This window comes from Heterodontus francisci, chromosome 17 (assembly GCF_036365525.1).
Source record: "Heterodontus francisci isolate sHetFra1 chromosome 17, sHetFra1.hap1, whole genome shotgun sequence".
Lineage (NCBI taxonomy): Eukaryota > Metazoa > Chordata > Chondrichthyes > Heterodontiformes > Heterodontidae > Heterodontus > Heterodontus francisci.
The window spans coordinates 30297048-30313407 of record NC_090387.1 but is presented as its reverse complement, the minus strand read 5'-3'; the positions used below and the strand labels follow the sequence as shown (position 1 = coordinate 30313407).

General features: G+C 44.2%; 1 protein-coding gene across 1 annotated transcript in view; it reads right to left on the bottom strand.

Annotated features, from left to right (window-relative positions):
* LOC137378580 (early endosome antigen 1) overlaps nt 1-16360 on the bottom strand; it is a 1009825-nt gene that overhangs the window by 485794 nt on the left and 507671 nt on the right. The window lies entirely within an intron of this gene.

Sequence of the window (16360 nt, the reverse complement as noted above, 5' to 3'; positions counted from 1 at the left end):
AGCTGCCTGAAGTTCCCATCAGCTCTTCACATTGGTAACAACTACAGAAGGCAGTCAGGAAATAGGCAGCTTCAATCAGCTGATACGTTTCATGTGATATCAGGCCAACTGGCTGCAGCTGACAACCCACAAAATGGACCCCAACAAAGAAAGTATGAAACAAAAACAAGAAATGCTGGAATCACTCAGCATCCGCAGTATTTTGTTTTTATTTTAAAGAAAGTATGAATGTGGATGTGGGGCATTTGGGGGGTGGGGCAGGGTGCAAAGGAGTTGGTAATCCATGATTGTGGGAGAGGAGGGCGCCTGGGGTGCGGAGGGACAAGATTTCCATGTGGGGAGGGCCAAGGTTTCCATGTGGGGCCAGTAGGAGAACCCCTACACCTCCTTGCCCAGATAATCACTTAACTGGGCGTGGATCCTTGCTGCTGCCAGCTTTTGCTGGCAGGCCATAGTTGGGCCTGTGGTTACAATGGCGTGCATGTCACAACAACGCTATTGGGACAACACTGCCATTTAAATTAAGCCCACACTCCTCTGGAGCAGGAGGCCTTTCCATGCCTGAAGTTAGGCCAGTGAAAATGATGAGAAGTGGGATTGCGTTGCTAACTGCCACTGACGCCCCATCATCTTATACCCCACTGCCCTCGCAATTCCCATTGGGTGGCGTAAAACCGGCCCTAAAATGCGCAACCAATTAACCCAATCTCGAATGTACTGTATGGCTTAGTTTCTTCAAATCCGAACTCCAATTGATAAAGACAAAAATTTTTCCTCTTCAAAAATAAATTCTCTTCCTTTTTATTTGCTCATCAATATGCCCTCTTGCAAACTAAAAACCTGAAAAAAAACCTCTGGTGATAAGGTGAGTACTACTAAAGTGTTTTTTTTAAGGACTTTAGATTGGAGTGGGTAGAACAAGGCCCCTAGTATAATTAGTATTTCTTTTTTAATTGAGGGAGTAACTAATTAATCTAAGGGTAAGTCATGACAGGAGAGCTCAGCCCCATGATATGCTCCTCCTGCGCTATGTGGGAAATCAGGGACGCTTCCAGTGTCCCTGATGACCATGTGTGCAGGAAGTGTATCCATCTGCAGCTACTGGCTACCCATATTATGGAGCTGGAGCTGCGGGTGGATTCACTGTGGAGCATCCGCGATGCTGAGGACGTTGTGGATAGCACATTTAGTGAGGTGGTCACACCACAGGTAATGGCTGCACAGGCAGAAAAGGGATGGGTGACAACCAGACGGAGTAGTAGGCGTAGGCAGGTAGTGCAGGAGTGCCCTGTGGCCATCCCCCTCTCAAACAGATATACCACTTTGGATACTGTTGGGGGGGGGGATGACCTACCAGGGGAACGAAGCAACAGCCAAGTTCGTGGCACCACGGAGGGCTCTGCTGCACAGCAGGGGAAGAAATGGGGTGTAAGAGCTATAGTGATAGGGGATTCTATTGTAAGGGGTGCAGATAGGTGTTTCTGTGGCCACAAACGAGACTCCAGGATGGTATGTTGCCTCCCCGGTGCTAGGGTCCAGGATGTCTCGGAGCAGCTGCAGGACATTCTGAAAGGGGAGGGTAAGCAACCAGAGGTCGTGGTCCATATTGGTACTAACGACATAGGCAGGAAGAGAGATGAGGTCCTGCAAAGTGAATATAGGCAGTTAGACAGAAGGTTAAAAAGCAGGACCTCTAGGGTTGTAATCTCAGGATTACTCCCTGTGCCACGTGCTAGTGAGGGTAGGAATAGGAGGATAAGGCAAATGAATGCGTGGATGAAGAGCTGGTGTAGGCGGAAGGGCTTAAGCTACTTGGATCATTGGGATCTTTTCTGGTGCAGAGGTGACCCGTACAAGAGGGACGGGTTGCATCTGAACTGGAAGGGGACCAATATCCTTGCGGGGAGGTTTGCTGGTACTACTCGGGAGGGTTTAAACTAGTCTTGCAGGGGGGTGGGACCCAAAGCAATAGTCTCTCCGATGAGATAGTTGAGGCAAATGTAGAGGTTAAAGCAAGCAAGTCCAGTAGGCAGGCCGGGCAGGGGCAGGACAGGGAGCATGGAAGGTCTGGTACGCTAAATTGCATTTACTTTAATGCAAGAAGCCTTACAGGTAAGGCAGATGAACTCAGAGCATGGATCGGTACATGGAATTGTGATATTATAGCTATTATGGAAACGTAGTTGAGGGACGGGCAGGATTGGCAGCTCAATGTTCCAGGATACCGATGCTTCCGGCGTGACAGAGGTGGAGGTAAGAGAGGCGGAGGAGTTGCACTATTGATTAGAGAGGATATCCCGGGGGGAACGTCCAGCGAGGCCATATGGGTAGAACCTAGAAATAAGAAAGGGGTGATCACTTTGATGGGATTATACTATAGGTCCTCAATAGTCAGAGGGAATTGGAGGAGCATATATGTAGGGAAATCACAGATAGGTGTAGGAATTATAGGGTTATAATAGTAGGTGATTTTAACTTCCCTAACATTGACTGGGACTGCCTAAGGGATCAGATGAGGAAGAATTTGTTAAGTGTGTCCAGGATAGTTTTCTGAAGCAGTATGTGGATGGCCCTACGAGAAAAGGGGCTACACTCGACCTCCTCTTCGGAAATGAGGCTGGGCAGGTGGTTGATGTGTCAGTGGGGGAGCACTTTGGGACCAGTGACCATAACTTTATGAGCTTCAAGATAGTTATGGAAAAGGATAGGACTGGTCCTCAGCTTGAAGTCCTAAATTGGGGGAAGGCTAATTTCGATGGCATCAGACAAGAACTCTCAAAAGTTGAACGGGAGAGGCTGTTTACAGGTAAAGAGACGTCTGGCAAGTGGGAGGCTTTTAAAGTGAGATAGGAAGAGTTCAGAGCCGGCATGTTCCTGTTAGATGGAAGGGTAAGGCTGGCAAGTTTAGGGAACCTTGGTTGACGAGGGATATTGAGGGTCTGGTCAGGACAAAGAAGGAGGCATATGTCAGGTATAGGCAACTGGGATCAAGCGAGTCCCTCGAGGAGTATAGGGGATGTATGAGTACACTTATGAAGGAAATTAGGAGGGCGAAAAGGGGCCATGAGATTTCCCTGGCAGATAAGATAAAGAAGAATCCTAAAAGATTCTATAAGTATATTAAGAGTAAAAGGGTAGCTAGGGAGAGAGCAAGGTTCCCTTTAGGATCAGTGTGATAATCTATGTGTGGAGCTACGGGAAATGGGCGAGGTCTTAAATGAATACTTCTCATCTGTATTTACCGTGGAGAAGGTCATGGAAGCTAGTGAGTTCAAGGGAGGGAACAGCGATATCCTGGAGCGCATCAACATTACAAAGGAGGAGGTGTTGGAGGTTTTGAAGCGCATTAAGGTGGATAAATCCCCAGGGCTTGACCAGGTGTATCCTAGGATACTATGGGAAGCAAGGGAGGAGATTGCTGGGGCCCTGGCAGAGATTTTTGTATCATCATTAGCCACGGGTGAGGTACCGGAAGACTGGAGGATAGCTAATATTGTGCCTTTATTTAAGAAGGGCAGCAGGGATAAGCCAGGGAACTACAGGCCGGTGAGCCTTACATCAGCAGTGGGAAAGTTATTGGAAGGAATTCTGAGAGACAGGATTTATATGCATTTGGAAAGGCATGGTCTGATTAGGGATAGTCAGCATGGCTTTGTGCGTGGGAAATCATGTCTCCCGAATTTGAATGAGTTTTTTGAGGAGGTGACCAAGAGGATTGACAAGGGCAGGGCGATGGACGTTGTCTGCATGGACTTTAGCAAGGCCTTTGACAAGGTCCCGCATGGTAGGCTGGTCCAGAAGATTTGAACACATGGGATCCAGGGTGAACTAGCCAATTGGATACAAAATTGGCTTGGTAGTAGGAGGCAGAGGGTGGTAGTGGAGGGTTGTTTTTCAGATTGGAGGCCGATGACCAGTGGTGTGCAGCAGGGCTCAGTGCTGGGCCCTCTGTTGTTTGTCATATATATTAATGACTTGGATGTAAATGTAGGGGGCATGATTAGTAAGTTTTCAGATGACACCAAAACTGGCATAGTGGACAGTGAAGAAGGTTGTCTAAGGTTACAACAGGATATAGATAAACTGGGAAAGTGGGCAAGGGATTGGCAAATGGAATTTAACGCAGACAAGTGCGAAGTGATGCATTTTGGGAAGTTAAACCAGGGCAAGACATTTACAGTGAATGGCAGGGCCCTGGGGAGTGTTGTTGAGTAGAGAGACCTTGGGGTGCAAGTACATAGTTCGCTGAAAGTGGCAGCACAGGTAGACAGGGTGGTGAAGGCGGCGTATGGCATGCTTGCCTTCATCGGCCGAGGCATTGAGTACAAGAGTTGGGACGTCATGTTACAGTTGTGCATAACATTGGTTAGGCCGCATTTGGAGTACTGTGTGCAGTTCTGGTCACCGCACTACAGGAAAGATGTGATTAAGCTAAAGAGGGTGCAAGATTCACAAGGATGTTTTCTGGTTTGGAGGGCTTGAGTTATAAAGAGAGATTGGACAGGCTGGGTTTGTTTTCCCTGGAGCGAAGGAGGCTGAGAGGAGATATGATAGAGGTATATAAAATTATGAGGCATAGATCGGGTAGATAGCCACAGTCTGTTTCCCATGGGAGTGGTGACTGAAACTAGAGGGCATAGATTTAAGGTGAGAGGGAGGAGGTTTAAAGGGGATCAAAGGGATAAATTTTTCACACAAAGAATAGTGGGTATCTGAAATGAGCTGCCAGAGGAGGTGGCGGAGGCAGGAACAGTAGCAACATTTAAGAGGCATCTGGACAAGTACTTGAATGAGCAAGGCATAGAGGGATATGGAATTAATGCAGGCAGGTGGGATTAGTATAGATAGGCATTATGGTTGGCATGGACATGGTGGGCTAAAGGGCCTGTTTCTATGCTGTACGACTCTATGACTCTAAAACGTTAATTATAAAATTTAACATTCCAATCATTTTTAATTCACATAGGTCTGAATCATGTTTCTCTGAATTCCACATTGATTATACATTTAAAAAAATCTAAAGGATGCCCTGTGAGTTTACAATCTATTAGTGCCCAAACACAACAAACATAGCATTATTTTTCTGTGTTAAAGTTTGAAAAACCATGTTAAATTTCTCAGCAGAGCCATTGACCAAATTGTGTTCAGTCACACATTTATAGTTTTTCATCTAAAACAGTAAAAATTACAGGAACAACATGTCGGAAATGAAATTTCAATTCATTCAATCCTTTATACACTTCTCCAAGGAGGTAATCAATAAGAGTTTAGACAGAGAAGTAGATTTTTAACATCAGATCAATAGCAAAATACTCCCCAACTCCTAAATGTATTGTAGCTGATTCGAACAAATCAGTGGCCTTAGGGCAAAAAGATTGACCGCCAGCCACTATATTTTGAAATCTCTGTACTGTAAATAAAAACACATTCGGAGTGATTTTAACCTTACCTCCCAGAGGATTAAAATCCCCAAAACACAAGGCTTGGACCACTCTTTATCTGGTATTCTACTTTTCCTTACTCATTTATTCACACACAAAGATATTAATCTGAAGGTGGCTTCTGTGCCGGCGGCATTGGGTGCGGGTATGGCGTGGGTGGAATTACATGGGGAAAACCAGAGGTCAACTGAGCAGGTTGGAATCTGTGATCTCAACTCAATTGAACCAATTAGTTTTGCCTTTTGGGTTTTGTGTCTCCAAGCTGTGCAGCAGGCATGATGCACACTCACAGAAGGCAATCTAAGCTGTTTTTAAAGGGACAATCCACAAATGAAAATTGGAGGTATTTAGGATTAATGGGGACAAAGAGCAAGGGCAGCACCTGGATAAAATAACACCCCACTGGAATTACTACCAGGTAGCAATCTGCGTTTTAAACCCACCCTGCCCCCCTTTCACTCTGTCTTGCTAAATGTTCTCCAGCACCTTGCTCCTCACACCCATTCAACTTGCAGCATCATCCAGTCTTTACTTTCTATGCACTTCATCACCTTGCATTTATCCATCCACCATTGACACTCACCCCACTCCTGATGCATGTGCTTTATTGTTACCCTCACCAAATGCATTGCATCTATGCATCTAAAGTCTCACCTTCACCCACTCACAGGTCTTTTTTTTCATTACTTCTAGAAGTGAGTGCAAAACGCAAGGGAAATAGAAAGGACTGGAAGTGGACCACCACTTCCTGGAAATAGGTAGCACATCTGGAGATAGATAAGGAGCTCCCATAGAGCAGGTGACAGAATTACAAATATCTCTGTGCTGTCTCCATTTGATCAATGACTTAACTATGAGAATATTGAGTAGGGTGATCGTCAAGATTGTGACTCTGTTACAACTAAATCATATCCCTTTCTTTTGTTTTCCAGGGCCTTCATGCGTATAGCAAGTGTCGCCGGTCATCCATGAGAACGATTCCTCAGATTACTTAATTCCTTCTGAAGATGCACCGTCACAGTATCTAGAGCACAAATACTTGCACTTCAGTGGGTCCACTCAGACTGTTAGTTGGGTTTTCACCTGGTGATTCATACTTCACAAATGAGCACGAGCATTGGTTGCAGGGACAGCTAGGAAGAGAATCTGTGTCAGGGCGCGCAATCATCTCCAAGGTCTGCTTAGCTGGATATAGATGCTGAACTCCTGGAGCTATCATTTAAAGGAGAATGGTAAAGGTGCAGCAGCAACTTCGCCAGGTACTGATACGTGTCACAGACACTCTCTACAATAGCAGAGAGGATGACAAATTCAACTCGACCGCTGATGGATAGGTGGTGTAGCAAGTTGTGAGAATGGGTGGCATGGAGATAGAATCCATTTCTATGGAGTGTCAAGTAAGGCTCTTCAATGAGTCCATACAGGTCATGATCACGGTCATGTAGACTTTGGATGCCAACTTATCTGCCGCCTTAAACAGGATGACAGCTAACTTATCCATGGGCTTATGAAGTGTCACTGATCTTCACCAATTTGGTCTGCAGCAGAGTGGTAGCAGTGCTGAGGACAGGTGTGATGGCAAATGGGGACATGGTAGTGTGTACTCCACTCAAATGCTCCCACTCCTCATCTGTTGCCATTCCCTCAGTCAGCACCTGACACGCTGCTTTGACTCCTGTTGATCAAGTCTGCCCCTGCATTGGTGCAGATGGAGCAGTCTTTGGTAGAGTCTCATGGGATTCAAAGCTTGGAGGGCATAAGCCAAAAGCATCTCAGCAGTCAGGGCAGGGATCTGAGCAACCTGCCTCTGCTCTGCTGTAGCCACATGGAATGCACCAAATAGAAGCGATAGGAAGCATAATTTGAAGAAATTGTAATTCACCAAGGGGGTACACATGGGTATTTGACAAAATGTTATGTTAAGTTTTTTGGTTAATAATGCCACATAAAATTTAATGATTTGCACCATTTCCACATCTTGCCCATTATTGCAACCCGAATGCCAACTCACCTTTTCACATGTTTCATGCTGAATGTCAACACATGCCAGGACCCATTGGGTGATGTAAAATGGGTGGATGTGTTGTTGAAGGACAGTTTCGTGCAAAGAGTGTAGGAAAGTTGGTGCTGGTGGTTGGAGCGGACTTAATTTGTTATGTTTCACACGAGGTGAACTGTTGCAATCTTAGATGATCCCTGGCAGCAATGTAAATGGTTCATCTGGTGAGGATGGCCAATCTTCATCTTCCTGCTTCTCCCTCTCTTTGTTCCCCTCCTGCGAAGATGAGTGAAGAGCCCCTTTGTCTTGCCTCACCGTAAACCTCCCTGTTAAGGACTGCTCTCCTGTGCATGTGCTTATCCCATCATAGCACACTGTTGCTGCCATGGATGGTGATGATCTTCCTCTTCTGATGCGCTGTCAAATTCAACCAAGGGGCCTCCCATTCTTATCAATTTGAAATCTTCCAAGGTTGAAAAAAGCTGTATCCACACTCTCTGCAGACATTTGCCAGAGGGAACTGAGATACCAGCTGCACTGACGTTTAAGTTTAAATACCCATCTGAACTGCTGCTCAAACTTGCCTCTGTTTCCCTTGTCAGTTTCCTGAGCCCCAGGAGACCTATCCTGCTCAAGTAAAATTTAGAGCCAAGTTAAAGACAATTTAAAATTACCTCATTAATATCTCTCAAGTCCATTAACTGTGCCAATAAGTACCAGCCAGCACCCAATTAGGAAATCCCTAACTTCAGCAAGTAGGTTTCTTGCCAGCATGAACACATCCATTAAACCCTGAATTGGAACCTGGTTGCACTCCTGTTCTACAAATCAATGATTTTTACCCCACACCTGCTCATAACCCACAATTCTTGGTGGTTAAAATTACCTGCATGCATTTTAACAGCCAACCATTGCAGACATTGTTAGATATGTAAGCTCTGTTTGAAGAGGTGTCTTGGAGCCAGTATTCTTACATATGTTTTTCTTTTGCTTCTATCAGCAAACTCAAGAACCAGTCACAGGTCCCAGAAGTACGCAAGGAATCAGCATCTTATAGCACTTTGATTCAAAAGTGGTAATTTTAACACCCAAGAATAGGTGGTTGGGGTCAGGTAGAAAATGAAAATAAAAGAAAATTGAAGCACAACCACCATCCGGGGCCAATACACTAATCTCCAGGTTTATCTGAAGCACATTTGATTATGTGGTGGAAGGTTATTGGGGGTAGGTGGAAATGTGGAGTAATCAGTTCAGCCATGAACTTATTGAATGGCGGAGCAGGCTCGAAGGGCCAATTGGCCTACTCCTGCTCTCAATTTGTATGTTCGTAACCTGCTCAATGGAGTTGTTGCACTGATTAGCAATCATTTAATACATCATTGAATGTCATAAAGTCAATGAGGGGATTTTCAATTGTTTGAATTTAATGCCTCTAGCACTGGTTTTCCAGGGCTTGGGAAACTCGCCAATGAAAAGGAGGTGAAATTGAGGTGACCTTCATGGGGTCATGAACGTTCAGATTGCCTGATCTCAATAAAGGCTCAATTTTTACAACTGTTTGTCAGTGCCCTCTGGCAAATGTTTAACAGAGAGTTCTTGTCATCATAGAGGTTTTTGAGAAGTTTGGAGGCTTTCAGCAGTAGGATGGGAGGCGTCTTGGATGTTTCAGACGAGGAAGTCAATCACAATCCACAGCGATGACGTACTGTGGTGGGATCAGCAGGTCCACAGGAGAGAACTGCACAAGAGACACTGAACAGAAGAGCGGAGACCAACAGAATGAGCGAGGTCACAGCAGTTCACCAACAGAGGCTCACCCTTCTTGAATCTATCTGAACAGCAGAACATCTGCAGGGTCAGATTGTCACAGCAGATGGTTGCTGAAATCTGCAGCCTCCTTCACAAGGAGTCGTTTCCTGCTGGACATGGTCACCAAACATTGCCAGTTGCTGTCAAAGTCATCACTATCCTCAATTTCTTTGCTTCTGGCTCCTTCCAGTGTGTCACTGGTGATATCTTGAGGGCCTCTCAGTTGGCTACTCATAAATGTATACGGCAGTTCACAGATGGGTAGTTTATATCAACTTCCCCTCTGACAACAAGAGCCTGAATGAGCAGGCACTCGCAATCGCATCTCTGGCTGGCTTCCCAAGTACAAGCACAGGGTGCCATCAATTACACACATGTGGCAACCCAACGAACACTACAGCAACATGAGATTTTATCAATTGTTCGGGATTTTACTCTATCTATGCACAGCTGGTGTACATTTAATGGTGAGCAGCAGATTTCCTGAGAGCTGCCTGACATAAAATTTCAAAATTTGCTGATTATACCAAACTTGGAGGTGTGGTGAAGATGAGACCAATTGACTGCAACAGGATATAGATAGTCTAGCAGAATGAGCAGACAGGTGGCAGATGGAATTTAATACAGAGAAGTGTGAGGCAATGCATTTTGGGAGAAGGAATAGGAAGAGGCAATATAGACTCAATGGCACAGTTCTAAACAGTGTGCAGGGGCAGAGAAACCTGGGGGTTCACATGCATGGATCTTAGAAGGTAGCAGGACATATTGAGAGAATAGTTAGCAAAGCATATGGGATCTTGGGCTTCATAAATAAAAGTATTGAGTACAAAAGCAGGGAAGATATACTGAACCTTTATAAAACTCTGGTTTGGTCACAACTAGAGTATTGCATCCAGTTCTGGTCACCACACTTTAGGAAGAATGTGAGGGTCCTTGAGAGGGTGCAGAGGAGATTTATCAGAATGGTTCCAGGGATGAAGGATTTTAGATACAAGGTTAGGTTGGAGAAGCTGGGGTTGTTCTTGAAGCAAAGGAGATTGAGGGGAGACTTGATAGAGATGTACAGATTATGACAGGTTTAGATAGGGAGACAAAGAAAAGCTGTTCCCATCAGCGGATGGTACAAAGAATAGTGAACATGGATTTAAGGTTTTGGGCAAGGGGGAAGGTGAGGAAGAATTTTGTTATGCAGCAAGTGTTAATGAGCTGGAACTTGCTGCCTACGAGGGTGGCGGAAATTGAGATGAGGAATGATTTCACAAGGAAATTGGATGGGCACTTGAGGGAAATAAATTTGCAGGGCTATGGGAATAGAACAAGGGAATGGGACTGATTGGATTGGTCTACAGAGAGCCGGCATAGCCTCTTTCTGTGCCGTAATGACATCATTTTCATATTGCGGAAATCCAACATTCCAAACCTTTTCATTCCAGGAACTAGACTTGAGTGCTGGTTTGTAGCAGACGGGATGCCCCCTTCAAACTTGGCTCATGACACCTGTGAGGAACCCCACCAATGATGTACAGGAATGCTACAACGAGGACCACATGACCACCAGGGGTGTCAAAGAGCAATCCATCGGCATGTCGAAGATGCGCTTCGGGTGCATAGAAAGGTCTAGTGAAGCCCTTCAGTACTCCAGCAAGGATGTCCAGAATATAGTGGTGTCCTGCGTCCTGCACAACATTGTCCAGTAGAAAGGATTACAGGTAGAGGACAACCAAGGTGGTTGGCATCTTTGGATGAGGAGAACATTAAAGAACAGGAGGAGGAATGTGAACAGTGGGCACCCATTGCCAGACCAGCCACTTACACTAAAATAAAAACAAGAAATGCTGGAACCACTCAGCAGGTCTGGCAGCATCTGTGGAAAGAGAAGCAGAGTTAATGTTTCGGGTCAGTGACCCTTCTTCGGAACTCAAGCCACTTACACTGCCGCATTGGATGCCAGGGATGCCTTCATAGTTAGAAGGTTCAGTTAATTATTCCAACTGGAACAAATAACAAATAAAAGCCACCACCACCACAAATCCCTCAGCTTCCCTTTGCACAAATCAGCCCTTCAATCACTCATTCATTGATTGCACATCGGTTCAATGGGTCCCATCATCTATTGATAGTCATCATGAAGCAAGTGAAAGGGCAAATTGGCAAGATGTGGAAGTGGTACTAATCAATAAATTTTATGCTGTGTATTAAAACGAGGAAACTTAACACCATAACATTTTGTCAAACATCCATGTGCATACCCTTGGTGAATTACCAATGCTTTAACTTTCGCTTCCTACGTGATTCAATCGTGTGGCTTTCAGCAGAGGTACAGGCAGGCTGCTCAGATCTGCCCTGTTTCATGAGATGTTTTTAACTTATGCCCTCTAGGTTTTAGAGCCACTGAAGGCCCTGTCAAAGACTGCTCCACTTGCACAGGTGCAGCGGCAGAGTAGTTTACTGGGATTCGAGGTAGGATATTGGGTAATGGCTGATGGGATGGCAACTGGTTAGAAGTGTGAGCGCTTTGAGTGGAGTTCCCACTAGCATGTTTCCCTTTTCCATCATCCCTGTCTTAGGCCAGCACTGCATCACTCCTGCCACTCTGCTGCAGACCAGTTTGGTGAGGAAAAATGACATGTTGCAAAGCCATGGATAATGCATTTTGTCGTCCTATTGGCATCCAAAGTCTACATCGCTGTGGTCAAAGTCCGCATGGACTTTTTTGACAGTGCAACATGAAGCTCCAGGGACGCAGCCACTCGCTCCTTGGCAGATAATCCTGCAAATACTTGCGCCACCAATCCACTAATGTTTGTGTTGGACTCCTCCATCCTCTCTGCTATTGAGGAGAATGCATGTGGCACGTATGTCAGTACCTCTCAAAATTGTTGATGTGCCTCTATTGTTCTCCTTCTCAACTATGGTTCCTGGGGTTCAGCAGCTGCATCCAGCTAAGCATAACTTGGAGAAGATTGCGCCCTTGAAGCGGATTCTCCAAAGGTATCCCTGCCACCAGTGTCTGATTATGCTTATTTGTGAAATTGAAAACCCAACTAACTCTCTAAGTGGATCCACCGAAGTTCGAATGTTTGTGCTGGAGCATGGCTGTAGTTCCTGTGATGGTGCACCCTCAGAAGGAATGAGGCCCTCTGAGGAATCATCCTTATGCATCTCCAGGGACTCTTGCTCCATATGTGAAGGTCCTGGAAGACAAGACAAGGTTGTGAATTAATTGTGGCAAAGTAACACACTTAACAATCACCATATTCAGCCTTCTCACAGCTCAGTCATTGATGAAAAGAAATCAGCAAATGTGTGTCAGAGATATATGCATTTCTGCCACCACCAGCCTGTGAGCTCCCTGTCTCTCCATTTCTGACTGAGAGGGATGTAAATATGCCACTTATCACCATAACCTACTCCTCCATATCTGTACGCTGTACAATTTGTGGCAGGCCACATCCAGTCCTTTCCCTCACATTTTGCACTCTCTTCTACAAAGGGCAAGAAACCAACTCTGTGAGTGAATGAACATCACATGTTCACCCCATGGATGCAGTGCATTTGTTGAAGTGGATTATCAGACAGATGCATCCCATTACATAAGGATTGGGGTGAGAGGCAGTGATGGATGGATACATGGAAGGAGATGGAGTACATAGAAAGTGAAGGATAGGTGTTATCAAAACTTAAGTGGGTCTGAGGAGTGATGTGATCGCGTATGCTTCAAAAGTCAGGGTGAGAGGGATTTACACCAAAGGATGCAGGTGAATCAGAAAATGTACTCATATTTCTTCTGGTTAGGTCATCAAACCATTTCCAGCACTGCATCCAAAACTGTGGAACAATGCTCCTGCTGCTCATCTCCTCAGCCAGCTCCAGCCACGCCTTCTTGTGACAGCAGCAGATTCTTCCTTTTATTATTGGTGAAAAGTATTTTTCTCCTGATCCTGACTACGACCAGCAATAATTCAAGGCGCTGCTCTTTCTTTTTGTGAATCCATTGTAGACTCCTCCTGACTCTTCCACATTCCATTTCAGTATTGTCCCTTAAAAAGTACACTTCAGATCGCATCAAGCAGGTGTGCATCATGCCCACTGTGCAGCTTGGAAACACGAAACTCGAAAGGAAAATTTTAATGATTGAATCAAGTGGAAATTGGAGAATCCAACTTTACTTCCTCCTTCCATATACACAGAGCTGGATTTTGTTCCCAGCCCAATGTTGGGTTTCATGTAGGTGGGGGGGAATCGAACCGGCAGCAGCCGCCATGGAGCCCGACGCTGGGATTGCCAGGCCCGATCTTCTTAGCGACGGCGAGGCTCCATGGCAGCCCCTCTGCCACTCTGTAACAGGACCCTACTTTACATATTTAAGATATCTCCCTGCATAAATTTAAATTTAATTCTCCACGATATTACCTTCAGTTGCCAATCTTGAGCATGTCATATGGCATTCACGTGCTTTCATTTTCCCGGAGAAGCTGGCGCCAATGAGGTGGGAAAGGAGTCAACTCTGCATTATTTAGAGTATGGAGAGGTTTGCCGGATTGCAGCCTTTTAGAAATGGTGTCAGCACCTGCTCCGGCATCAAGTGATGCTGTGAATGGTGTCGCCAATGTCACCCCCAGCATGTGATTGGGGGGCTGGCCACCATCAATATGTTCAGTGGCTGTCGTGGTGGCATGGCTCCCGTGTGGCGGGTGGCCACCATTTTCTGCATCCGCTGCCACTCCCGGTGGCAGGACAACAAAATCCAGCCCACAATGTCACCCTCCCAGAACCCACATTTATACTAGGGCCAATGCGCTTTGGGGAACACTTCAGCTTTGCCACACCCACAGTGTTTTGAGGCCCAAATGGTTTAAATTGAGTCAGAGGTATAAATTCGCTGGCTGATTAGGTGTGAATTAGGTAAACTCCTACATGGGTCTAGGGGGCAGTCCCATCAGGAATGCATGAACTGTGGCATTAGGCCCTACAAAAATAAAAGGTGGAAATGGTTTCAGGCTATTTATTTGTGTAGCCTTCAGCAGTTCCAGTTTTACTTCAAAATTGCAATCAGGGTCCTATATACTTCATAGGACCCTGATTTGCATATTAAAAGTTGCTCCCGACCTGATGGGCTTCCCATCTAAAGTCCCCTACTGAGATGGCAGCAACGGAGGTGCTAGTATAAATGAATGGTAAATGACTCCACACAATTTTTAGGCCACTACATTTACACTGGATGACCATAGTTAAAACTGCTCCAAAGTGAGCAATACTCGTTTAGAGAAGTGCAGAAGTTGGTAACCAAAATGATACATTGCTGTTAATTGTATAGTAATTGAATATTTGATTCTATTCAGGTGATGGGCATTAACTGGGGATTCACTTTTTGATATCCTTGACAGATTGCATGTTAGGAGATAGAGTAGTGACATATGTAGTTGTACCATTGTCTTGATGGGCCTGATGGCAATTCTCATTCTTCATTTTGTATTTTTGAGCATAATTACTTTAAAGGTTATTCTTAAATGTATTTGAAGCTAAGTTTTATCCACAGATGCTCAGGGATAATATTAGACTGTGGCTTTAAATAAATTTCAAAATCACTCGTCCCTCCTTATATAAATGATAAACATTTTTGGTGCTTGAAGTTACAAGTAGGGTGCCATGGTGTGTGCTTTTTGGAGTATTTGAATGAGAATCACTTTAATAAATCAGAAAATATGATGTTTTCTGTAAGCAGATCTTGTAATTTAAACAGCCCTTTTGTGATAAGTGATTTCTTGGAATATAAACATTACACGGTCCAAGGAGCAACAATTATAATAATGACTACACATTGTTGGGGCTGGAAGCTTGGAATTACAAAGCATGTGTTATTTTTCCTAAAAATACAATGTAGCTTCAAAAATGTTGAGTTTTACATCAGTGATTGAAATCCAAGTTAATTTGTTTTTTTAATTAATTTGCTCCATGCCTTTCACTTGTGGTTATTTACAATCACTGCAATGAATATACACATCAATAACACTGGCGATGTAAATGTAGCAAAATAGAGCCCGATATCTCGAGGACTGGACTTAATAATGAGTACAAAGCTGTTTTGAAGGATATAGCAAACACTGGGCACAAGAACAAGTAATCTTATTACAAATTATCCTTTATTTTTAAAGTTAAAGCAAAATACTGCGGATGCTGGAAATCTGAAATAAAAACAAGAAATGCTGGAACCACTCAGCAGGTCTGGCAGCATCTGTGGAAAGAGAAGCAGAGTTAACGTTTCGGGTCAGTGACCCTAGTTCCGAAGAAGGGTCACTGACACGAAACGTTAACTCTGCTTCTCTTTCCACAGATGCTGCCAGACCTGCTGAGTGGTTCCAGCATTTCTTGTTTTTGTTTCATTATTTTTAAAGTTTTGTTTTCAAGTTTGCCCTTTTCTTTATTATGGTCATGTCATTTTCTTAACAGCAATTATCAAAATGTAATGCAATCTAAATATGCAGTTATGAATTTTTAATGCATTCTCTGTTCTGAAATAAATGAGCACTTTCTGCAAAGATGTAAATCATTCTATTAAACAGTACATTGTCGTTGTTTTCTACTATAAAATGATTTGGAATTATTTTCACAAAAGCTATGGGATCTTATTAACAATGCAGTAATAGAGTTCAAATTTAAAATGTGTTGAAAATGATATTCAAATCCACAACGATGATGGAAAGCAGAACAAAGCTGTACGATATACAACAAAAATCAACCAAGTCCTTTTGTGAAAAGCACTGAAATTGAGTTAATTAAACATCATTTATTTTAATCATTCTGAATATGACATAAAATAAAATGTTTGAGGAACATGATTATTTCCATCTAACCTGCACTTTTCCTCACCAGCTTTCAAATTCTCTATTTTTTCCCTGCCCTGTTCTCTTGTAGGCATTGACTCTCACTAGGCTTTGGGGACATGGACAGTGGTCATCCTCCAGAATGTTTCCCAGGTGATCTATACATTTACACATACGGGTACGAAACCAACCTGGAATTGCATCCATCTTTGCAATTATTTCATGACCTACATGTATAATCTATATACAAGGTTTCTGATACAAGGTGATTGCAGAAAAGTAAGCAA